At 39.2% G+C, this 26757-nt stretch overlaps 1 non-coding gene across 1 annotated transcript; it reads right to left on the bottom strand.

The window, feature by feature from the left end:
- Positions 1 to 20796: 20796 nt before the first annotated feature.
- Positions 20797 to 20899, bottom strand: LOC129645136 (U6 spliceosomal RNA). Its single transcript, XR_008711226.1, has one exon. It is a non-coding gene; the product is annotated as a U6 spliceosomal RNA (small nuclear RNA).
- Between the last annotated feature and the right edge of the window lie 5858 nt (positions 20900 to 26757).

Here is a 26757-nt window from a genome sequence, read left to right as displayed (position 1 = left end):
GCCTATTTAGTTCCTCTGCCTGTTTTGTAACTGGATTATTGTTGTTTTGTTTATTTGTTTACTATTTAGTTGTCTGAGTTTCCTATACACTTTGGATATTAACCCTTTATTGGCTAGATGGTTTGTAGATATTATCTTTCATTTCTTAGTTTGTCTTTTGGTTTTTATTTTGTTGATTGTTTCTTTTCTGTGCAGAAGCTTTTTAGTTTGATGTATGTAGTCCCACATATTTATTTTTGCTTTTGTGGCTTGTGCTTTTTGTAATATCAGAAAAATTTTTGCCAAGATGTACTTTGAGAAGCATTTTTCCCTGTGTTTCCTTCTGGGAGTTTTAAGATTTCAGGTCTTATATTTAAGTCTTTAACCTATTTCAAGTTAGTTTTTGTGAATGCTTTATGAAAGGGGTTCAATATCTGCATATGAATTACAGTAATAATTTCAAATAATTGTGCATGTGCATATAGTTTTCTCAACACCATTTATTTAAGATACTATCCTTTTCCCATTGAGTATTCTTGGCTACCTTGTCAGTTATCTTCAACTGTCTTCTAAAGTAAGTAAGATAAAAAATGTTTTATATTTATACTCATTTTTACCATTTTTAGTATTCCATTTTACTTTGTGGGCTCCCCTTGCAGCTCAACTGATAAAGAATCTGCCTGCAATATGGGACACCTGGGTTTGATCCCTGGGTAGGGAAGATCCCCTGGAGAAGGGAATAGCTACCCATTCCAGTATTCTGGCCTGGAGAATTCCGTGAAATGTATAGTCCATGGGGTCACCAAGAATCAGACAGGACTGAGCAACTTTCACTTTATTTTGTATAAATCTAGTTTTTTATAGTACTAAACCTTCTGCCTAAAGAACTTCCTTTAATGCTTCTAGCACAGGTCTTCTGGCAAAGAATTCTCTCTGCAGTTGTTGGTATGAAAAGAAAAAAAAAATTTGTCTTTACTTCAGAAAGATAACTTTATTTGGTATACAGTTATGGGTTGACAATTTCTATATCTTTAAAGGCTTTTAAGATGTTACTCCATTGCTTTCTTCTTTGTTGTATTCTTATTTTTGTTTCTTTATGTGTAATGTTTCCCTTTTCTCTGCCTTCAAGGTATTTTCTTTTCTTTCTGGGGGGAGTTTAAGCAGTTAGCTGGACTGGAAGAAACACAAGCTGGAATCAAGATTGCCGGGAGAAATATCAATAACCTCAGATATGCAGATGACACCACCCTTATGGCAGAAAGTGAAGAGGAACTAAAAAGCCTCTGATGAAAGTGAAAGTGGAGAGTGAAAAAGTTGGCTTAAAGCTCAACATTCAGAAAATGAAGATCATGGCATCCGGTCCCATCACTTCATGGGAAATAGATGGGGGAACAGAAATAAATAAACAGACTTTATTTTTCTGGGCTCCAAAATCACTGCAGATGGTGACTGCAGCCATGAAATTAAAAGACGCTTACTCCTTGGAAGGAAAGTTATGACCAACCTAGATAGCATATTCAAAAGCAGAGACATTACTTTGCCAACAAAGGTTCGTCTAGTCAAGGCTATGGTTTTTCCAGTGGTCATGTATGGATGTGAGAGTTGGACTGTGAAGAAGGCTAAGCGCCAAAGAATTGATGCTTTTGAACTGTGGTGTTGGAGAAGACTCTTGAGAGTCCCTTGGACTGCAAGGAGATCCAACCAGTCCATTCTGAAGGAGATCAGCCCTGGGATTTCTTTGGAAGGAATGATGCTAAAGCTGAAACTCCAGTACTTTGGCCACCTCATGCAAAGAGTTGACTCATTGGAAAAGACTCTGATGCTGGGAGGGATTGGGGGCAAGAGGAGAAGGGGACTACAGAGGATGAGATGGCTGGATGGCATCACTGACTCGTTGGACATGGGTCTGGGTGAACTCCGGGAGTTGGTGATGGACAGGGAGGCCTGGCGTGCTGCGATTCACGGGGTTGCAAAGAGTCGGACACGACTGAGTGATTGATCTGATCTGATATATATATGCTGCTAAGTCGCTTCAGTCATGTCTGACTCTGTGCGACCCCATAGATGGCAGTCCACCAGGCTCCGCCGTCCCTGGGATTCTCCAGGCAAGAGTGTATACACACACACACACACACACACACACACACATATGTGAATCTTCAGACACTTCTGAATCGTAGATCCGTGGTTTGTTTACTTCCTTTAATTTTGAAAATTTCCCAACCATTACCTCTTTAAATATGTATTCTATCACACTCTCTCTGTCTTCTTTTGGGAGATGATCTGTGATACATGCATATTAGGTCAATTGATATTGTTGATATTGATCATGGTTCTTGGTTGCCCTGTTCTCTCTCTTTTTTCTTTTCTTCTTTCCTTCCCTGAACTTTTTTCTTTCTTTCTTTTCCCTCTCTCTCTTTCATATCTATTTACTTTTCATTTTGGATTTTTTTAACCTATCTTCTCATTCACTGGCTATTTTTCAGTAGTATCAAGTCTGATAAGTACAGAGAAGGAAATCTTTACCTTTGATTGTTTTTTCTTTTTCACTAGCATGCTCTCAACCTTTTAAACATAATTTCTTTCTCTCCCTAAATTTTATCTGTTCCTGTATGTGATTTATTTATTCTGCTAGATACTTTAACATATTAATCATGACTATTATCCACCTTATTGTTCAGATATCCAAGTAATTCCTCTGATTTTCTTAATTGCTTTAACTATTGAAAATGGAATTTTCTTGAATCATTGTGTGCCTTACAGTTTTTGACTGAATGATTCAGTTCAGTTCAGTTCAGTTGCTCATTCATGTCCAAGTCTTTGCAACTCTATGGACCACAGCACGCCAGGCTTCCCTGTCCATCACCAACTCCTAAAGGTTACTCAGACTCATATCCTTTGAGTCAGTGATGCCATCCAATCTTCTCATCCTCTGCCGTCCCCTTCTCCTCCTGCCTTCAATCTTTCCCCGCAACAAAGTCTTTTCCAATGAGTCAGTTTTTTGTATCAGGTGGCCAAAATATTGGAGTTTCAGCTTCAATATCAGTCCTTCCAATGAATATCAGGGTTGATTTCCTTTAGGATGACTAGTTGGATCTCTTTCCAGTCCAAGAGACTCTCAACAGTCTTCTCCAACACAACAGTTCAAAAGCATCAATTCTTTGGTGCTCAGTTTTCTTTATAGTCCAACTCTCACATGCATACACGACTACTGGAAAAACCATAGCTTTGACTAGACAGACATTTGTTGGCAAAATAATGTCTCTGCTTTTTAATATGCTGCCTAGGTTGACCATAGCTTTTCTTCCAAAGAGCAAGCGTCTTTTAATTTCAAGGCTGCAGTCACCATCTACAGTGATTTTGGAGCCCCCCAAAATAAAGTCTCTCTACTTCCATTGTCTCCCCATTTATTTGCCATGAAGTGATGGGACTGGATGCTGTGATCTTAGTTTTCTGAATGTTGGGTTTTAAGCCAACTTTTTCATTCTCTTCTTTCACTTTCATGGAGAGGCTCTTGGGTTCTTCTTTGCTTTCTGCCATAAGGGTGGTGTCATTTGCATATCTGACATTATTGATATTTCTCCCGGCAATCTTGATTCCAGCTTGTGCTTCATCCAGCCTGGCATTTCCCATGATGTACTCTGCATATAAGTTAAGTAAATGGGGTGGCAATATACAGCCTTGATGTACTCTTTTCCCAATTTGGAACCAGTCTGTTGTTCCATGTCCAGTTCTAACTGTTGCTTCTTGACCTGCATACAGATTTTTCAGGAGGCAGGTCAGGTGGTCTGGTATTCCCATCTCTTGAAGAATTTTCCACAATTTGTTGTGATCCACACAGTCAAGGGTTTTGGCATAGTCAATAAAGCAGAAGTAGATGTTTTTCTGGAACTCTCTTGCTTTTTCAATGATCCAACAGATGTTGGCAATTTGATCTCTGGTTCCTCTGCTTTTTCTAAATCTAGCTTGAACTTCTGGAAATTCAGAGTTCATGTACTGTTGAAGACTGGCTTAGAAAATTTTGAGTATTACTTTGTAAGTGTGTGAGATGAGTGGAATTGTACGATAGTTTGAACATTCTTTGGCATTGCCTTTCTTTGGGACTGGAATGAAAACTGACATTTTCTAGTCCTGGAACCACTGCTCAGTTTTCCAAATTTGCTGGCATATTGAGTGCAGCACTTTCACAGCATCATCTTTTAGGATTTGAAATAGCTTGACTGGAATTCCATCATCTCCACTAGCTTTGTTCCTGGTGATGCTTCCTAAGGCCCACTTGACTTCACATTCCAGGATGTCTGGCTCTAGGTGAGTGATCACACCATCATGATTATCTTGGTCATGAAGATCTTTTTTGTATAGTTCTCCTGTGTATTCTTGCCACCTCTTCTTAATATCTTCTACTTCTGTTAGGTCCTTACCATTTCTGTCCTTTATAGAGCCCATCTTTGCATGAAATGATCCCTTGGTATCTCTAATTTTCTTGAAGAAATCTCTAATCTTTTCCATTCTGTTGTTTTCCTCTATTTCTTTGCATTGATCACTGAGGAGGCTTTCTTATCTCTCCTTACTATTATTCGGAACTCTGTATTCAGATGGGTATATCTTTCCTTTTCTCCTTTACCTTTCATTTCTCTTCTTTTCTCAGCTATTTGTAAGGCCTCTTCAGACAACTATTTTGCCTTTTTGCTTTTCTTTTTCTTGGGGATGGTCTTGATCATTGCCTCTGGTACAATGTCATGAACCTCTGTCCATAGTTCATTAGGCATTCTGTCTATCAGATCTAATCCCTTGAATCAATTTGTCACTTCCATGTATAATCATAAGGGATTTTATTTAGGTCATACCTGAGTGGTCTAGCGGTTTTCCCTACCTTCTTCAGTTTAAGTCCGAATTTGGCAATAAGGAGTTCATGATCTGAGCCACAGTCAGCTCCCTGTCTTGTTTTTGCTGACTGTATAGAGACTCTCCATCTTTGGGTGCAAAGAATATAATCAATCTGATCAGTGTTGACCGTCTGGTGATGTCCATGTGTAGAGTCTTCTCTTGTGTTGTTGGAAGAGGGTGTTTCCTATGACCAGTGTGTTCTCTTGGCAAAACCTTTGCCCTGCTTCATTTTGTACTCTAAGGCCAAACTTGCCTGTTACTCCAGGTATCTCTTGACTTCCTACTTTTGCATTCCTGTCCCCTATAATGAAAAGGGCATCTTTTTTTGAGTGCTAGTTCTAGAAGTTCTCATAGAACTGTTCAACTTCAGTTTCTTCAACATTACTGGTCAGGGCATAGACTTGAATTACTGTGATATTGAATGGTTTGCCTTGGAAATGAACAGAGATCATTCTGTCAGTTTTGAGATGGCACCCAGTTACTGCATTTTGAACTCTTGTTGAGTATGAGGGCTACTCCATTTCTTCTAAGGGATTCTTACCCACAGTAATAGGTGTAATGGTCATCTAAATTAAACTCGCCCATTCTGGTTCATTTTAGTTCACTGATTCCTAAAATGTTGATGTTCACTCTTGCCATCTCTTGTTTGACCACTTACAACTTGATTAATGGGCCTAACCTTCCAGGTTTTTATGCAGTACTGCTCTTTGCAACATCAGACTTTATTACCGTCACCAGTCACATCGACAACTGGGTGTTGTTTTTGCTTTGGCTCCATCTCTTCATTCTTTCTGGAGGTATTTCTCCACTCTTCTCCAGTAGCATATGGGGCACCTACCGACCTGTGGAGTTCATCTTTCAATGTACTATCTTTTTGCCTTTTCATGCTGTTCATGGGATTCTCAAACAAGAATACTGAAGTGGTTTTCCATTCCCTTCTCCAGTGGGCCATGTTTGGTCAGAACTCTCCACCATGATCCATCTGTCTTGGGTGGCTCTACACGGCATAGCTCATAGTTTCACTGAGTTAGACAAGTTAGAATGATTAACATTGTTAAAAAGAGCTATAGAATCTGAGATAAATAGCATTTATGAAGTAAATGGTAAAGCCTCCATGCCCTCCTTTACTTCTCTTTCCTTCAATAAAGTTTTTGGTGTAGGAAGTGGATTCCATAGCTGAGCTGAGCTTGGTGGAGCTGCTTTTCATATATCATAGGCTTCTGGTCTTCCAGTGTTTGACTTCCATTAGCTAGTACTTAGTTTGGTGCCTGGGAAGCTGAAAGATCTTTCTCAGAGTTCACATTCTGTTCTCAGGTTTTGGTGGTCCCTGCAGAGGTGTGCCACAGAGGGCATTTTTCTCCAAGCTCCAGTCCAGTGGTACTTTGTGCTTATTATTCACAGCTAGATTTCTCATGGAGGTGGGGCACTTTTACTTTCCTGGTCAGTTTTAGGCAGGTTTGTGTGCCTGAGCCTCTAAAGTTGGGCTTTTTTTCCATCCCTGATCCTTTTTTGGGTGTTCTTCAGCAGAGGTGTTTCACCTTTCCTGCAGTAATAGCAGATCTGTTTTTTGAAGAGTGTAGTATTCTAGGTTCAAGGAGGAGAAGATTTGCTTCTACTTCTGTCTCAGCATGATGGGTCTCTGGCTGTGTCCTTAGGAGGATAGGCTCCCCTATCTCTTTCCCAGAGGCAGACAGGTTTTACTTCTACCTCAGAAGCAATGTGGCTTCCCTGGTGGTTCTGAACAGCAGTAAAGAATCCTCCTGCCAATGCAGGAGATACAGGTCCAATCCCTGGGTCCAGAATACCCACTGGGGAAGGAAATTGCAACCCACTCCAGTATTCTTGCCTGCGAAATCACATGAACAGAGACGCCTGGCTGGCTACAGTCCATGGGGTTGCAAAGAGTCAGACATGACTAAGCGACTAAACAACAACAACAGCATTGCATCTCTGCTGTTCCCTAAGAGGAGGGAGTTTATATCCCTTCCCTGGCAGATGAAGCCTTTTGTTTTGTAACAAAGAACACTTCAGGGAAGTAGGCTTAGCTTTACCCTGATCATTAGCAGCTGTTGTTCACTTCCCTCATACCTGTGCAAAGCTCCACCTCATTTGCCCTGCCTCCATTTTTTATGGAAGTATCTGATGGAAGCCTGTGGAAAAGAGAGTGTGAGTGAGTGTGAACTTCCCTTGTGTCTACCAGCTATCTTACCTGAAGCATGGGGTCACACATGGGGTGCTAAGCATTTGTTAAACTTTAGCTGATTTCTTTTTATGCACTTGTTTGTTATATGTCCCATATTCTTCCTAAGGTAAAATAAGTTTGTGTGGCCTGGCTCTTTTGGGAGAAGGCTTGTCCTTATTTAGAATTCAGTTTACTTGATTGTTTTATGACCTCAGCTCTCTAAGGAGCTCAAGAAAAATGATTATTTTGTTTATTATATGGCTTTTCTCAGGGTTAGAGAAGGAGTGCTGTTCTGCATCTTTCAACATCTTCCAGGAAAAGTAAGCTTTCAGTCAATGCCAGTACAGTTGGAGGTGCATAACAGAATTTACAAGCATGCTTGCACTATTTCCCTAGCCTGTTCCTTGAGCTTGTACCTTCCTTTTATTTTACTGTCTTACTGATGGGAAAGGAAAGTCAAGTGTTAGTCGCTGAGTCTTGTCCGACTCTTTGCAACCCCAAGGACTGCAGCCCACCAGGCTCCTCTGTCCATGGGTTTTTCCAGGCAAGAATACTAGAGTGGGTTGCCATTTCCTTCTCCAGGGGCTCTTCCCAACCCAAGGAATGAACCAAGATCTTCTGCATTGTAGACAGATTCTTTACTATCTGAGGCACCTAGGAACTATGCAGCAACTGGCCAGTGGTAAATGTAGAGGAAGCCTTTCATAGGCTGTGGATTAGGAAGGACACTAAATTTATAATTATTTAAGTCTATTTTATTATAAATTTAAAGATATAATGTTTTCTTTCTCTTTTGAACAATACAGTAGATAGCCAGGGTATCAATCAAATGATAAATTAGGCAAGTGTGAAAAGAGAACAGATGGAAAAAAACAGGAAAGATAGATGCTGATTCAGACTAATTTAGATGAGGTAGAATAATTTGGGAAATGAAATTTTATCAGGTTAGACAACTCTTTCTCTCTGTCATCACCTTGGCAAGTATTAGAAAAAGGGGTGGTTTGGTAGAATATGTCTCCAACCACAAAATATAACAGCTTTGAAGATTAAGATATCTGATATCCAGCTCTACAAATGTGGTGATAAATATAAGTGACATTTAGCCCTCTTAATAGCATAAATAACTCTCACAAATGTGGAGCCAGATTTTCTGCTGAAAAATGTAAGTTTTGGGTTTTACATGGATTTGTTAACTCTTCACAACTAGACGTAGAAGGCAATTGATTTTATAGGCAAAATGTTAGGAATGTGAATCCTGTGTCTTTCAAACTGTTTGAATTAGGTGCCAGGTTGTGGATCTTTCTGCTAGGTCATTTGACATCTCCCCCACAGTTTTTAAATATTGTAATGAGAGACTCAGCTTCTTTTAGGTCCATACCATTTCTGTCCTATATCGAGCCCGTATTTGTATGAAATGTTCCCTTGGTATCTCTAATTTTCTTGAAGAGATCTCTAGTCTTTCCCATTCTGTTGTTTTCCTCTATTTCTTTGCATTGATCGCTGAGGAAGGCTTTCTTATCTCCTTGCTATTCTTTGGAACTCTGCATTCAGATGTTTATATCTTTCCTTTTCTCCTTTGCTTTTCGCTTCTCTTCTTTTCACAGCTATTTGTAAGACCTCCCCAGACAGCCATTTTGCTTTTTTGCATTTCTTTTCCATGGGGATGGTATTGATCCCTGTCTCCTGTACAATGTCACGAACCTCATTCCATGGTACATCAGGCAATCTATCTATCAGATCTAGGCTCTTAAATCTGTTTCTCACTTCCACTGTATAATCATAAGGGATTTGATTTAGGTCATACCTGAATGGTCTAGTGGTTTTCCCTACTTTCTTCCATTTAAGTCTGAATTTAGCAATAAGGAGCTCATGATCTGAGCCACAGTCAGCTCCCGGTCTTGTTTTTGCTGACTGTATAGAGCTTCTCCATCTTTGGCTGCAAAGAATAGAATCAATCTGATTTCGGTATTGACTGTCTGGTGATGTCCATGTGTAGTGTCTTTTCTTGTGTTGTTGGAAGAGGGTGTTTGCTATGACCAGTGTGTTCTCTTGGCAAAACTCTATTAGCCTTTGTCTTGCTTCATTCCATATTCCAAGGCCAAATTTGCCTGTTACTCCAGGTGTTTCTTGACTTCCTACTTTTGCATTCCAGTCCCCTATAATGAAAAGGACATCTTTTTGGGGTGTTAGTTCTAAAAGGTCTTGTAGGTCTTCATAGAACCATTCAACTTCAGCTTCTTCAGTGTTACTGGTTTGGGGCATCGACTTGGATTACTGTGATATTGAATGGTTTGCCTTGGAAATGAACAGAGATCATTCTGTCATTTTTGAGATTACATCCAAATACTGCATTTCAGACTCTTTTGTTGACCATGATGGCTACTCCATTTCTTCTGAGGGATTCCTGCCCGCAGTAGTAGATATAATGGTCATCTGAGTTAAATTCACCCATTCCAGTCCATTTTAGTTTGTTAATTCCTAGAATGTCCACGTTCATTCTTGCCATCTCCTGTTTGACCACTTCCAATTTGCCTTGATTCATGGACCTGACATTCCAGGTTCCTAGGCAATATTGCTCTTTACAGCATTGGACCTTGCTTCTATCACCAGTCACACCCACAACTGGATATTGTTTTTGCTTTGGCTTCATCCCTTCATTCTTCCTGGAGTTATTTCTCCACTAATCTCCTGTAGCTTATTGGGCACCTACTGACCTGGGGAGTTCCTCTTTCAGTATCCTATCATTTTGCCTTTTCATACTGTTCATGGGGTTCTCAAGGCAAGAATCCTGAAGTGGTTTGCCACTCCCTTCTCCAGTGGACCACATTCTGTCAGACCTGTCCACCATGACCCACCTGTCTTGGGTGTCCCCATGGGCATGGCTTAGTTTCACTGAGTTAAACCAGGCTGTGATCCTAGTGTAATTAGATTGACTAGTTTTCTGTGATTGTGGTTTCAGTGTGTCTGCCCTCTGATGCCTTCTTGCAACACCTACCGTTTTACTTGGGTTTCTCTTACCTTGGACATGGGGTATCTCTTCACGGCTGTTCCAGCAAAGCACAGCCACTGCTCCTTACCTTGGACAAGGGTATCTCCTCACTGCCGCCCCTCCTGACCTTGAACGTGGAATAGCTCCTCTGGTTCCAAATAGGAAAAGGAGTACGTCAAGGCTGTATATTGTCACCCTGCTTATTTAACTTATATGCAGAGTACATCATGAGAAACGCTGGGCTGGAAGAAGCACAAGCTGGAATCAAGATTGCCAGGAGAAATATCAGTAACCTCAGATATGCAGATGACACCACCCTTATGGCAGAAAGTGAAGAAGAACTAAAAAGCCTTTTGATGAAAGTGAAAGTGGAGAGTGAAAAAGTTGACTTAAAGCTCAACATTCAGAAAACGAAGATCATGGCCTCTGGTCCCATCACTTCATGGGAAATAGATGGGGAAACAGTGGAAACAGTGTCAAAGTTTATTTTTGGGGTTCCAAAATCACTGCAGATGGTGACTGCAGCCATGAAATTAAAAGACGCTTACTCCTTGGAAGGAAAGTTATGACCAACCTAGATAGCATATTCAAAAGCAGAGACATTACTTTGCCAACAAAGGTCCGTCTAGTCAAGGCTATGGTTTTTCCAGTGGTCATGTATGGATGTGAGAGTTGGACTGTGAAGAAAGCTGAGCGCCAAAGAATTGATGCTTTTGAACTGTGGTGTTGGAGAAGACTCTTGAGAATCCGTTGAACTGCAAGGAGATCCAACCAGTCCATTCTGAAGGAGATCAGCCCTGGGATTTCTTTGGAAGGAATGATGCTAAAGCTGAAGCTCCAGTAATTTGACCACCTCGTGCGAGGAGTTGACTCATTAGGAAAGACTCTGATGCTGGGAGGGATTGGGGGCAGGAGGAGACGGGGACGACAGAAGATGAGATGGCTGGATGGCATCACTGACTCGATGGACGTGAGTCTGAGTGAACTCCGGGAGTTGGTGATGGACAGGAAGACCTGGCATGCTGTGATTCATGGGGTCGCAGAAGAGTCGGACACGACTGAGCAACTGAACTGAACTGAACTGAATGAGAGACTCAGGTAAAGCTTAAGCCCAACCCGAAAGCAGAGATTTTGGATTGCAACAGGAAGGCTGAGACGACTATGGAGAGGAAAAATTATGGCAATCCTGCTCCTTCTCTAAGAAGATTGTTTGCATTAGAAGTTTAGGTTACTTTTCACACTGGCTGAGACAGCCTTCAGCTTCTTTTCTAACAGCCAGACTCTATCACTGCCTCTTTAGTGGACTCCCTGATTACAACAGCTTCCATACAAAATGCTGAGACTAAGTTACCATCAGAATTTCTATATTCACACTTAAGGTCTACTTCTGTTATAGCAAAAACAGCTTCTCTAAAAGAACCATCAACCAAAGAATATAAGTGTGAGCAAACTCTTCTTGGAAGGTCATTTCTAGTCTTGAAAATGTTCCAGAGAAGTAATTTCTTTTCTAAGAATGTTCTGAATGTAGGCTCATAGGAAGGGTTCTGCATTTTTAGAGTTGAAGGGATATTATTGATTATTTAGTCAATGCAGTGTCTGAATATCCTTAGGAATACACACTCAAGCTTTATTTAGATGTATCTTGTTTATAACAGATGTATCTTGTTATAAACAATCTGGATATACAATTATTTAGGGCTCTTTGGGTAGAAATCAATCACCAGTAGTTTTAAGAAGAAGGTTGGATACTGTTTTTGTGGCATCTTTTTAAGCAAAGAAAGCAAATTTTCTAAATAATTGAAAATAAAATTTTTCTGTAAACATGGTCAATTAGTAGCCAGCATACCCAACCATCCTATAAACTCTACCACATCTTGGCTTTATGGTTTTTCTTTAGAGTGTTAAGACTATGTGTGAGACTTAGTTGCTCTGTCGTGTCTGACTCTTTGTGACCCCAAGGATCCTCTGCCCTTGGACAGAGGAGCCTAGCCCGCTAGGCTCCTCTGTCCATGGAATTCTCCAGGCAAGAATGCTGGAGTGGTTTGCCATTCCCTTCTCCAGGGGATTTTGTGACCCAGGGATCAAACCCCATGTCCTGCATTGCAGTCAGATGCTGTACCATCTGAGCCATCAGGGAAGCCTGTTAAGACTATATCTAGAATGAAAGATTCAGTCAAGACAAATACAATATGACGTCAGTAGAATTCAGCTGCCTACGTGTGTTCAGGCTAAGTCACTTCAGTCATGTCCAGCTCTTTGTGACCCCATAGACTGTAGCCCACTAGACTCTGTCCATGGGATTCTCCAAGCAAGAATACTGAAGTGAATTGCCATGCCCTCCTCCAGAGGATCTTCCCCATCAAGGGATCCACCCCCATCTCCTGCACTGACAGGCAGGTTCTTTACCACTAGCACCATCTGGCCGGCCAGGAAGGGGAGACTACCTTATCAGAATTAGGTCACAAAGAGACTTCCAATCTAGTGCTTAGACAGAGTGCTCTATAATAATCCAACGTAGGGGACATTTCTTAACGGAAAATGTTTGGTTAGACTTTTAAACTATAGTCTTGTGACACAGTAAGTGTTTCTAAAATATTTTAGTATCCATTTGAGAATCACTGAACAGTGAAATTTATTTCATACATGTTTTGCTAATCTATAAGTCTCTGGTGTCAAACAGCCAATAAGGACATCAAAAGCAATTGTAGTAGCCATTTCCAGTGTATATCTCTTTGATTATGTCATCACTCCTTCCCATGTCATATTATTCATCCCTCTAGTTCAATAAATGTATGTTAATGAAAATAGTAAAAACAATGGATGGTGAATAGAGGGAAGGTTGATGGCTGTCAGTCTGGGCAAAGGGAGATTGAGGTCAGCTGTTCAAACTGGGACTTCTCTGGTCTCTGAGAAAACAGCACTTTTCTATTTTTCCTAATAAATGAGGAAGCTTACAGATTTTTATTATCTTGAACAATCAATAGACGTTTTAAATACATCTTTTCCTTGATATAAGAGAATATATAATAGAAAAAATGGCACTAGTTCTCCAGCCTAAAATTCCATTTGGAAAGAAACTTAAAGTACGATTCAATGTATAATTGTCTTATACAGACTAACTTCTTTGAATCAGTCTCAAAAACAAAATAAAAACACTCCCCCCCCACCTAGCCGCCCCCCTCCCCCCCACACAAAACAGTAGATACAAAGAAACAAATTAGACCTGGAACTGTTTTGGTGCTTTATTTTAAAGAAAGAGACCATACAAGGTCATATTAAAGACTTGGTCAAAAGAGCCATTTTTCATTTTTTCCTGGCCTCAATAAAAACTCAAATCAATATCCTGTATGATCTACATCTACAAGGATATATAGAAGTTTAAAAAAAACATTCAAAAAAAGATTTAACTGTGTTCATTACACTAAACATAAACTAGGATTTGGCTCAATCTGTTTTGAAAGGATCTTCAACATTAAAGGTTAAAACAAAAAGAAGCCTCTAGTTAACCTTCAATTAACTATAGCTGCCTGGGACTTTTGTATTAATCAAGATTTTACTCTTGCATTATTTTTATTACATTCAATTTTATTTGGTTTCTTCAATATATTTCTCAGAGGTAAAATAGCTCTATTTTATGGGTGAAAATCAAATCAAAATGTAGAAGGCTTCCAGTGTGACCTTCATAAAGTCATCTCCCTGAGGTTCTTTTCTTATTTTTAAAATGACAATAATGAGGTCTCGTCCACTGTGCCGTGGAAAAAATGGAATAAATTTGTGCAGAGAAGGAGGATAGTGTTGAAAAGATTAAAGTTTTGGGGGTCCAGAAAGACATAGATTCCACCAAGTATGGGCTTTCTGACATTAGACAAGGTATTGATCTCTTTGAGCCTCTGTTTCCTCATCAATAAAATAAACATATAAATCCTAATTGGAACATTGGCATGTTATATGAGCTCATGTATGTACAGGACTGGTATATAAAACACACACAAAAAAGATAGCTGCTATGTTCTGATTGTCTCTTCCCAAAATTCATATGTCAAATTGTAGTGACCAATTCTAGTACTATTTAGAGGTGAGGTCTTTGGAAGGTTATTAGGGCATGAGGGTAAAGCCCTCAAGAATGGGATTAGTACCCTTACTGGTGGTAGTGGTTTGGTTGCTAAGTAGTGTCTGACTCTTGCAATCCCATAGACTGTAGCCTGCCAGGCTTCTCTGTCCATGGCATTCTCCAGGCACAAATACTGGAGTGGGTTTCCATTTCCTTCTCCAGGGTATCTTTCCAACCCAAGGATGGAACCCGGGTCTCCTGCATAGCAGGCAAATTCTTTACTGACTGAGCTATGAGGGAAACCCCGTATTAAAACAAAGCGAAACTTAGAATGATCCCTCACCCCTATAGCCATCTGAGATTTGCAAAAAGATTTAGTCTGGGAAGCAGGCTCTCACCAGACATAAAATCTGCTGGCACCATGATATCAGACTTTGTAGCCTCCAGAACTGTGAAAAATAACTATTGTTTTATAAGACACCTCATCTCTGGTATTACAGCAACCCACATGGAATAAGGCAATAGCTGAAGAGGAGACCCTTACTATGTCTGCGAGGAAGAGAACCAGCACTCGACTTTGTGTGTTTTTAGTTAAGTTCAGTCGCTCAGTTGAGTCCAACTCTTTGTGACCCCATGGACTGCAGCACACCAGGCTTCCCAGTATATCACCAAATCGTGGAGCTTGCTCAAATTCATGTCCATTCAGTTGATGATGCCATCCAACCATCTCATCCTCTGTCGTTCCATTCTCCTCCTGCCTATGATCTTTTCCTGCATCAGGGCCTTTTTCAATGAGTCAGTTTTCTGCATCATGTGGCCAAAGTATTGGAGCTTCAGCTTCAATATCAGTCCTTCCAATGAACATTCAGGACTAATTTCCTTTAGAATTTACTGGTTTGATTTCCTTGCAGTCCAAGGAACTCTCAAGAGTCTTCTCCAACACCACAGTTCAAAATCATCAATTGTTTGGCTCTCAGTTTTCTTTATATTCCAACTCTCACATCCATACATGACTACTGGAAAAACCATAGCTTTGACTAGATGGACTTTGCTGGCAAAGTAACCTCTCTGCTTTTTAACATGCTGTATGGGTTGGTCATAGCTTTTCTTTCACAGAGCAAGCATCTTTTAATTTCATGGCTGCAGCCACAATCTGCAGTGATTTTGCAGCCTCCCAAAATACAGTCTGTCATTTTTTTCATTGTTTCTGCATCTCTGCCATGAAGTGAGGGGACTGGACGCCATGATCTTAGATTTTTACATGTTGAGTTTTAAGGCAACATTTTCATGCTTCTCTTTCACTTTCATCAAGAGGCTCTTCAGTTCCTCTTTGCTTTCTGCCATAAGGGTGTTATAATCTGCATATCTAAGGTTACTGATATTTTTCTCTGCAAACTTGATTTCAACTTGTGTCTCATTCAGCCAGGCATTTTGCATGGTGTACTCTGCAAATCAGTAAAATAAACAGGATGACAACATACAAACTTGACATACTATTTCCCAATTTGGAACCAGTCCATTGTGTGTTTTAGTTTAATATTAATTTTTGTCTCCTCCAGAAAAGGTTCTTTCTCTATACTCAGTGTCCATATCTGTAATCAGTTCAGTTCAGTTGTTATTCAGTCAGTCCGACTCTTTGTGACCCCATGGACTGTAGCATGCCAGGCCTCCCTATCCATCACCAACTCCTGGAGTTTACTCAAACTTATGTTCATTGAGTTGGTGATGCCATCCAACCATCTCATCCTCTGTCATTCCCTTCTCCTCCCACCTTCAATCTTTGCCAGCATCAGAGTCTTTTCCAATGAGTCAGTTCTTCACATCAGGTGGCCAAAGATTTGGAGTTTCAGCTTCAACATCAGTCCTACTAATGAATAATCAGGGCTGATTTTCTTTAGGATAGACTGGTTGGATCTCCTTGCAGTCCAAGGGACTCTCAAGAGTCTTCTCCAACACCCCAGTTCAAAAGCATCAATTCTTCGACACTCAGCTTTCTTTATAGTCCAACTCTCACATCCATACATGACTACTGGAAAAACCATAGCCTTGATTAGATGGACATTTGTTGGCAAAGTAATGTCTCTGCTTTTGAATATGCTGTCCAGGTTGGTCAAAACTCTTCTTCCAAGGAGTAAGCATCTTTTAATTACATGGCTTCAGTCACCATCTGCAGTGATTTTGGAGCCCAAAAAATAAACTTTGACACTGTTTCCACTGTTTCCCTATCTATTTGCCATGAAGTGATGGGACCACGAGCCATGATCTTAGTTTTCTGAATGTTCAATTTTAAGCCAACTTTTTCACTCTCCTCTTTCACTTTCATCAAGAGGCTCTTTAGTTCTTCTTCACTTTCTGCCATAAGGGTGGTGTCATCTGCATATCTGAGGTTATTGATATTTCTCCTGGCAAACATGATTCCAACTTGTGCTTCATCTAGCCTAGAGTTTCTCTTGATGTACTCTGCATATAAGTTAAGTAAGCAGGGTGACAATATACAGGGTGACAATGTATTCCTTTCCAATTTGGAACCAGTCTGTTGTTCCATGTCCAGTTCTAACTGTTGCTTCCTGACCTGCATACAGATTTCTCAAGAGGCAGATCAGGTGGTCTGGTATCCTATCTCTTGATGAATTTTCCACAGTTGGTTTTGATCCATAGAGTCAAGGGTTTTGGCATAGTCAATAAAGCAGAAATAGATGATTTTCTGGAACTCTCTTGATTTTTCAATGATCCAGTGGATGTTGGCAATTTGATCTCTGGTTCCTCTGCTTTTTCTAAATCCAGCTTGAACATCTGGAAGTTCAGAGTTCATGTACTGTTGAAGCCTGGCTTGGATAATTTTGAGCATTATTTTAGTAGTGTGTGATATGAGTGCAATTGTGTGGCAGTTAAAGCATTCTTTGGCATTGCCTTTTTTTGGGATTGGAATGAAAACTGACATTTTCCAGCCCTGGAACCACTGCTCAGTTTTCCAAATTTGCTGGCATACTGAGTGCAGCACTTTCACAGCATCATCTTTTAGGATTTGAAATAGCTAAACTGGAATTCCATCATCTCCACTAGCTTTGTTCCTAGTGATGCTTCCTAAGGCCTACTTGATTTCACATTCCAGGATGTCTGGCTCTAGGTGAGTGATCACACCATCGTGATTATCTGGGTCATGAAGATCTTTTTTGTATAGTTCTTCTGTGTATTCTTGCCACCTCTTCTTAATATCTTCTACTTCTGTTAGGTCCTTACCATTTCTGTCCTTTATAGAGCCCATCTTTGCATGAAATGATCCCTTGGTATCTCTAATTTTCTTGAAGAGATCTCTAGTCATTCCCATTCTATTGTTTTCCTCAATTTCTTTTCACTGATCACTGAGGAAGGCTTTTTTATCTCTCCTTGCTATTCTTTGGAAGTTTGCATTCATATGTGTATATCTTTCCTTTTTTTCTTTGTTTTTCATTTCTCTTCTTTTCTCAGCTATTTGTAAGGCCTGTTCAGACAGCCATTTTGCTTTTTTGCATTTCTTTTTCTTGGGGATGGTTTTGATCCCGTCTCCTGTAAAATGTTATGAACCTCCATCCATAGTTCATCAGACACTATGTCTAGCAGATATAATCCCTTCAATCTATTTCCTACTTCCACTGTATAATCATAAAGGATTTGATTTAGGTCATACCTGAATGGCCTTAGGAAGCATCACTAGGAACTAAGCTAGTGGAGGTGATGGAATTCCAATTGAGCTACTTCAAATCCTAAAAGATGATGCTGTAAAAGTGCTGCACTCAATATACCAAACAAATATGGAAAACTGAGCAGTGGTTCCAGGACTGGAAAAGGTCAGTTTGCATTCCAATCCCAAAGAAAGGCAATGCCAAAGAATGCTCTAACTACCGCACAATTGCACTCATCTCTGTTTCAGTTTCAGTTCAGTCGCTCGGGCATATCCAACTGTGACCTCATGAACCGCAGCACGCCAGGCCTCCCTGTCCATCACCAACTCCTGGAGTCCACCCAAACCCATGTCTTTCGAGTTGGTGTTGCCATCCAACCATCTCATCCTCTGTCATCCCCTTCTCCTCCTGCCCTCAATCTTTCCCAGCATCAGGGTCTTTTCCAATGAGTCAGCTCTTCGCATCAGGTGGCCAAAGTATTGGAGCTTCAGCTTCAGTATCAGTCCTTCCAATGAACATCCAAGACTGATTTCCTTTAGGATAGACTGGTTGGATCTCCTTGCAGTCTAAAGGATTCTCAAGAGTCTTCTCCAACACCATGGTGCACGAGCGCCGTGGCTGCAATGGTGCACAAGCGCGACACTCATCTCACATGCTAGTAGAGTAATGCTCAAAATTCTCCAAACCAGACTTCAACAATAGGTGAACCCTGAACTTCCAGACGTTCAAGCTGGATTTAGAAAAAACAGAGGAATCAGAGATCAAATTGCCAACATCTACTGGATAATCGAAAATGCAAGAGAGTTCTAGAAAAATATCTACTTCTGCTTTGTTGACTATGCCAAAGACTTTGGCTGTGTGGACTGCAAGCAACTGTGGAAAATTCTTAAAGAGATGAGAATACCAGACCACCTGATCTGCCTCTTGAGAAATCTGTATGCAGGTCAGGAAGCAACAGTTAGAACAGGACATGAAACAACAGACTGGTTCCAAATAGGGAAAGGAATACATCAAGGCTGTATATTGTCACCCTGCTTATTTAACTTATATGCAGAGTACATAATGGGAAACACTGGCCTGGATGAAGCACAAGCTGGAATCAAGATTCCAGGAGAAACATCAATAACTTCAGATATGCAGATGACACCACCCCTATGGCAGAAAGTAAAGAATAACTAAAGAGCCTCTTGATGAAAGTGAAAGAGAAGAGTGAAAAAGTTGGCTTAAAGCTCAACATTCAGAAAACTAAGATCATGGCCTATGGTCCCATCACTTCATGGCAAATAGATGGAAAAACAATGGAAACAGTGACAGACTTTATTTTGGTGGGGGCTGCAAAATCATGGAGATGGTGATTGAAACCATGAAAGATGCTTACTCCTTGGAAGTAAAGCTATGATGATCCTGGACAGCATATTAAAAAGCAGAGACATTACTTTGCCAACAAAGTAATAGTTGTTGCCATCTAATCAAGGCTATGGTTTTTCCAGTAGTCATGTATGGATGTGAGAGTTGGACTATAAGGAATGGTGAATGTCTAAGAATTGATGCTTTTCAACTATGGTGTTGGAGAAGACTCTTGAGAGTCCCTTGGACTGCAAGGAGATCCAACCAGTCCCTCCTAAAGGAAATCAATCCTGAAAATTCATTGGAAGGACTGATGCTGAAGCTGAAACTCCAATACTTTGGCCTCCTGATGCGAAGAACTGACTCATTTAAAAGACTCTGATGCTGGAAAGATTGAAGGCAGGTGTAGAAGGGGATGACAGAGGGTGAGATAGTTGGATGGCATCACTGACTCTATGGACATGAGTTCGAGTAAACTCTGGGAGTTGGTGATGGACAGGGAGGCCTGGAGTGCTGCAGTTCATGGGATTGCAACGAGTCAGACATGACTGAGCCACTGAACTGAAATTAACTGATACCTGAATGGTCTAGTGGTTTTTCCTACTTTTTCAATTTAAATCTGAATTTGGCAATAAAGAGGTCATTATCTGAGCCGCCGTCAGCCCCCGGTCTTGCTTTTGCTGACTCTATAGAGCTTCTCCATCTTTAGCTGCAAAGAATATAATCAATCTGATTTCAGTATTGACCGTCTGGTGATGTTCATGTGTAGCGTCTTCTCTTGTGTTGTTGCAAGAGGGTGTTTGCTATGATCAATGTGTTCTCTTGGCAAAACTCTATTAGCCGTTGACCTACTTCATTCTGTACTCCATGGCCATATTTGCCTGTTACTCCAGGTGTTTCTTGACTTCCTACTTTTGCATTCCAGTCCCCTATAATGAAAAGGGAACTGTAATCACATTCTCTAAATCATATCTGTAATCGCACACTCTAAAACTAGTTTCCCACCTGAAAAGATTTTAATCCTTTTAAAAAGTATACTGATCCAGAGTGAGTTAGGATCTGCAGGACCTCACCACATACTTTTTTTTTCTTTCAGAGAAATGGCAAAAGGATGTAGTGTTGGGAGGGAAAGTCATAGTTATACCCTAAAGCAGTGATTTCCATCAAATTTACCCAGATAGCTCTTAAAAATTCCCAGATACAGGGTCCCACCTCTGAGTCAAAAAATCTGAAGTATATCAGTGAAGTTTGTTTTTTCTAGTGACTTTTTTGTAACTGTGGTAAAATACACATAAAACTTACCATTTTAACTATTTTTAAATGTAAAATTTAGTGGTATTAAGCACCTTCACATTTTGATGCAAACATTTTACCATCCATATCTAGAACTCTTCTCATCTTGCAGAACTGAAACTCTATACCTTCATTTGCCCTTCTCCCAGCCCCTGGGCAGCTATTATTCTATTTCCGGCCACTATGAATTTGGTTACTCTAGTTATTTTATACAGGCAGAATCATACAGTATTTGTTCTTTTGTGACTGGCTTATTTTGTGACTGGCTTATCCCACAGTCCTTCATGTTGTAGTATGAGCCAGCATTTTCTTCCTGTTAAAGGCTGAATTATTCTCTATTGTTTGTGTGTGTAACATTTTGCTAGTCCATCCATCCATGATTGGACACTTCCTGAAATGACTTTTAAAAAATATGAAATTCTTTACAAATTTGTTTGTTATCCTTGCCCAGGCACCATGCTAATCTCTGATTGTTGCAGTTTTAGTGTACTGTTGCCAAACTCAGAACTCCAAGTAGTTTTGAGAAGCACCAATAAGGCAGTTTTTTCTAGCTGCAGGTTGGTGGAATATTAAGTCAATTTACTTGATGACCAGTATTTTACAAAGACACAGAATAGGAGAAAATAGAACAATTAAAAATTGTAATAATAAGTCAATGTATTATTTCAAATATTTGTTTCTGTATCTATGAATGTTTGTTGCAGAGGAGGGTGGCATGTGTACTATGTGAGGATATAAACTCGTTGCTTTTAGTTGCATTTCTTATAGTTGCTCTCAATCAAAAAAATGTGAAAGCCACCTGAGAATCAGAATGCAGAATATGATTATATGATAAGTAAATTGACACCATGTTCTCAACTTGAAACATGCTATAAAATTACAATAGCCATGATTTTACTTTGAATATATTCAAAATAAGAGAATCTGAAAAGAGAAAAGATTGAGAAATGCCTTCTATGAATTGATTTGGACTCCTCAGTTCAGAGAGGTCTGTGTGTTGCTTATTAATGAATCATTTTCATAATACAGTATCAGGAGTTATATATGAATTTGGCCTCTCTCTGATACACTAAGCTTTTATAGACTCCAGAAGTAGATAAAGAATTGCTAATGGCAGTAATGAAGAGGTGTGAATGCCACCAGCAATTCAGGATTTGGTTCCAGCTCAGGAAACACACCACCAAAATCAAAATTAATTTCCCCTTTGGCATTTTTCTCAACCATATGTGGTTTTTAAATTATTGTGGTGGTTTCTCTCAGTGTATTGAAAATATACAGGATATATTTGTCTAAGATAAATATGATTTTGCCTGGAATGTTTTCTGAAATAATAGCACACAGTATGCATCAGAAAATAAGGCAATTATATACTAATATAACTGTTTTTGAATTGTATTTGGTTCTGCCAGAATTTATAAAAGATATATGTTTAACAGATGTAAATGTTTTTATTAGATCATATGGAACATAATCGTTCATCTGCCTTTTAAAGACGTGTGGAACTCCTTTTCATCACAAGGAGTGTTATTTCTGTATTGCCTTAGATGTTCAGTATATGACTCTATCTCAAATCCTCTGTGAGGTGCCTGATGCTGACACTGGCATTAATACAGGCAAACATAGTATTCCTAAGTAACCAAACATCATCCTTTGTTTTAATTCACAAGGAAGATGCTGGGATAGATGAATGAATGGAAAGAGATAGATGTATGATAGATAGTATTAATATATAAAAGGGTAAGTTAAATATACAATTAAAATTTTTAAAAATATGATAGATACAGACTTTCAATGCATAATGAGAATTATGTTCATAATTATAATACCTACTTGTGTTTAAGAAAACTTTATATCATGTATCTTCATTGATCCTCAGTGCTGTGTAAAAAAGACCACACTGTACACATTTTAAAAAAGAAAAACCAGATACAGACATTAACAACCTTACCAACTCACAAACCAGGAAGCAGGAATCAGTTCCTGAGGACTGACTTTCAGTCCAGGTATTATTTTACTAAATTGCTGCATGAAGCATCATCATTGTTTATTTTGTTCTTGTTATTGTTGTTCAGTCACTCAGTCTGACTCTTTGTGACTTCATGGACTGCAGCAAGCCAGGCTTCCCTGTCGTTCACCATCTTTCGGAGATTGCTTAAAATCTTGCTTAAAACTTTGTTCTTAAAATCTCTCAATTTCAGGACAAGGCACTTTGGCCAATTAGTTAAGCTCTGATTTAAAAATTATTGATAATTATCACAAATTAGTAGACAAGAACTACAGAGCAAAAATAATTTTATTCTTTATTTTGCAAACATGTGCTCAGTGGAGCTTCCCAAATCAGAGTGTTTCAGAATCAGCTACAGGGTCCTGAACAGCACACAGACTTGTGTGTTGTTCAGTAATCTCTTTTCTCCTAAAGGTCTACAGCTGATCGGGGTGCCTAGGTAGGTTTGAGAACTTCTGCTTTAGAAAAATACTTTGAATAGCATTAAACATGTATAATATCATATAAGAAACGAATCGCCAGTCCAGGTTCGATGCAGGATACAGGAAGCTTGGGGCTGGTGCACTGGGATGACCCAGAGGGATGGTATGGGGAGGGAGGTGGGAGGAGGGTTCAGGATGGGGAAGACGTGTACACCCATGGTGGATGCATGTTGATGTATGGCAAAACCAATACAATATTGTAAAGTAAAAATAATAATAATAATAATAATAAAATAATAAAATAAAATAAAAGGGAGGGAATGTAAAAAAAAAGAAAGAAAAATACTTTGGAGTAATTTTGGTGAAATACCTATCAGGAAAATCAAATAAAATATAATAACATGTTTTATTTACCTCCCATAGGCCACAAGTCTGAAGAAAATGCTGGTTTTGTATAGCCAAAAGTTTATAGAAATAGGAGATTTTTTGTTTAAGAAAAAGAAAACATAATTATGAAGACAAAATTAGTTATAAAAAGGAGTATTTACTAACAAATTATTACAAATGCATTTTTAAAAAGCTTTAAAGCACAAATATCTGCCTGACATAGTGCTGTGCTTAACAATATCCTGAAATCACTCTCCATTGGTTCATAAATATCTTCCTCTTTCCTTTTAAATAAAAGAATGTCCATTGTGTGGATGTATTATACCGTAACTTATTCAACAACTTATGAGTGGGCATTTAGGATGTTTCCAATATTTTCAATCACAGTTAAAACAAGCTTCTGTATTACATATTTTCATATTACTTGAGATGTATCTTCAGGAAAAATTCCTGGAAGTTGGGTCACTGGGTCAAAATGTAAACACGAATGTAGTTACTTTAGATGTTGTAAAATGACATCCCAGAAGAATTGTACCAATTTTCTTTCCATCAGCAATATGTGAAAGTGCCTGTGTCCCCACAACCCTGCAAAAGAGGATGCTATTTTTTAAAATTTTTTTACCAGTGTGACAGGTGAGAGATGACATCTTAATGTAGTTTTAATTTGCATTTCTCATGAGTGAAGTGAACATTTATTCATATGTTTAAAGGTTATTTTTATAAATTTCTTGTGAATTGATAAGACAGTTTTTAAAATAGAGGATTGAAATATTCAGGTTTTTTACCTAGGTGTGATAAATATACTATCAAATTCTATATGCTGATTTTTAACTCCATAACATACATTTCAACATTACCATAAATAGTGCAATTATAAGATTAAACTACTGATAATGACTTGTTATTTTCTTGCTGAATGATAAATCTTAAAGGTATATATCTTAACTTTATAATTCACAAAGCCAGACTAGAAAAGAAAAAGAATGAACCAATTCCATCAATATACAATGATAAAATTAAGAATATTTGCTAAGGAGTCAATCCTTCCCCTTCATGGATCACAGTCTTGTTGTGGCAAAGGGGCTTGTGTATCTCAAAAAAACTATGAGCCATGCTGTGCAGGGCCACCCAAGACAGACAGGTCATGGTTAAGCGTTCTGACAATACGTGGTCCAAGGCTGGTGGAAATGGCAATCCACTCCGGTATTCTTTGCTGGAAAACCTCATGAACAGCATGAAAAGGCTTTAGATATGAGGCTGGAGGATGAGCTCCCCAGGTTGGAAGATGTCCAGTATGCTACTGGGGAAAAGCAGAGGGCATTACTAATAGCTCCAGAATGAATGAACTGGCTGGGCTAAAGTAGAAACAATCCTCAGTTGTAGATGTGTCTGGTGGTGAAAGTAAAGTTCAATGCTGTAAAGAACAATATTGCATAGGAACCTGGAATATTAGGTCCATGAATCAAGGTAAACTGGATATGATCAAACAGGAGATAGCAAGATTGAACATCAACATCTTAGGAATCAGTGAACTAAAATGGATGGGAATGGGTGAATTTAATCAGATGACAATTATACCTACTACCGTTGACAAGAATCCCTTAGAAAAAGCGGAATAGCCCTCAGAGTCAACGAAAGAGTCTGAAATGCAGTTCTTGGGTGAAATCTCAAGAGAAAACGTGATCTCAGTTTGTTTCCAAGGCAAACCATTCAACATCACAGAAATCTAGGTCTATGCTGTATACTGTCACTCTGCTTATTAAACTTCTATGCAGAGTACATCATGCGAAATGCCAGGCTGGGTGAAGCTTAAGCTGGAATCAAGATTGCCAGGAGAAATATCAATAACCCCAGATATACAGATGACACTACCCTAACGGCAGAAAGCAGAGAGGGACTAAAGAGCCCCTTGATGAAGGTGAAAGAAGAAAGTGAAAAAGCTGGCTTGAAACTCAACAGCATTATAAAAAACTAAGATCATTGCATCTGGTCCCATCATTTCATGCAAATCGAAAGAAAAAGTAGAAGCAGTGACAGATTTTCTCTTTGGGGGATCTAATATCATTGTGGATGGTGACCACAGCCATGTCATTAAAAACATTTGGTCCTTGGATGAAAAGCTATGACAAACCTAGGCAGCATATTAAAAAGCAGAGACATCACTTTGCTGACAAGGGTCCATATAGACAAAGCTATGGTTTTTCCAGTAGTCATGTATGAACGTGAGAGTTGGAGTCCAGGTTTGATGCACGATACTGGATGCTTGGGGCTGGTGCACTGGGACGACCCAGAGGGATGGAATGGGGAGGGAGGAGGGAGGAGGGTTCAGGATGGGGAACACATGTATACCTGTGGCGGATTCATTTTGATATTTGGCAAAACTAATACAATTATGTAAAGTTTAAAAATAAAATAAAATTAAAAAAAAAAAAAAAGAAGCTTGAGCACTGAAGAATTGATGTTTTCAAATTGTGATACTGGAGAAGACTCTTGAGAGTCACTTGGACTGAGAGGAGATCAAACCAGTCAGTCCTAAAGGAAATCAACCCTGAATATTCATTGGAAGGACTGATGCTGAAGCTGAAACTCCAATATTTTGGCTACCTGATGCGAAGAGCAGACTCATTGAAAAAGACCTTTATGCTAGGGAAGATTGAAAGCAAATGGAGAAGTGGGTGGCAGACGATGAGATGGTTAGATAGCATCACCAACTCAATGGACATGAATTTGAGCAACTCTGACAGATAGTGAAGGAGAGATGAGCCTGGAGTGCTGTAGTCCATGGGGTCGCAAAGAGTCACACGACTTGACTAAACAACAGCAAAGTCAAGCATAGGTAGTGACATTTATTACAGTATTTTAAAACCTTTTTTACATATTTAGCCATTCTAGTATATGACTGAAATGACTTCTAAAATCTAGAAATGTTTCACTATTTTTTGTAATATTCTGCTAATAGGGCCACAAAATTAATGTTCCTCAAAACACCATTCCAGTGTTCTGTATTAACACTGCTTATTTTTATTTAAAACTATTTACTGTTTGGTATTTATTCAAACAGTTTCCCTTCTAATAACAGCACATTTACTTTTGTGGGTACAAATGATGCTCTGTATTTTGTGTTGTGTGTCTGTGTATTATCAAGAACCTAAATACTTTCAATCACATATATTACCTTAGTCAAAACTGATCTTGGAAGATTGGTTGTGAAACATGTAAGACTAACAGTAAAATACTTTGTTGTTTGCCCTTAAAATAGAAAGGGTAGATTTTATAATCTCTTTACACATTTGAAAAAGATTGTGTTGTCAAGCAAAGTTTTTGGCTATGCTCATCAAATGAACAGTAATAATGGATGATTTGAAGCAAATTATGTTTTTCTAGAAAGTATTCCACTGTCCAAAGGACACGATGGTAATTTTTCTAGGGTAATTTTCTAATAGATACAGCTAAGTTCCCCATGGACTGTAGCCTGCCAGCCTCCTCTATCCGTGGGATTCTCCAGTCAGGAATACTGAAATGGGTTGCATTTCCTTCTACAGGGGATCTTCCC

Source organism: Bubalus kerabau, chromosome 2 (assembly GCF_029407905.1).
Source record: "Bubalus kerabau isolate K-KA32 ecotype Philippines breed swamp buffalo chromosome 2, PCC_UOA_SB_1v2, whole genome shotgun sequence".
NCBI lineage: Eukaryota > Metazoa > Chordata > Mammalia > Artiodactyla > Bovidae > Bubalus > Bubalus kerabau.
This window is presented reverse-complemented; position numbering and strand designations above follow the sequence as displayed.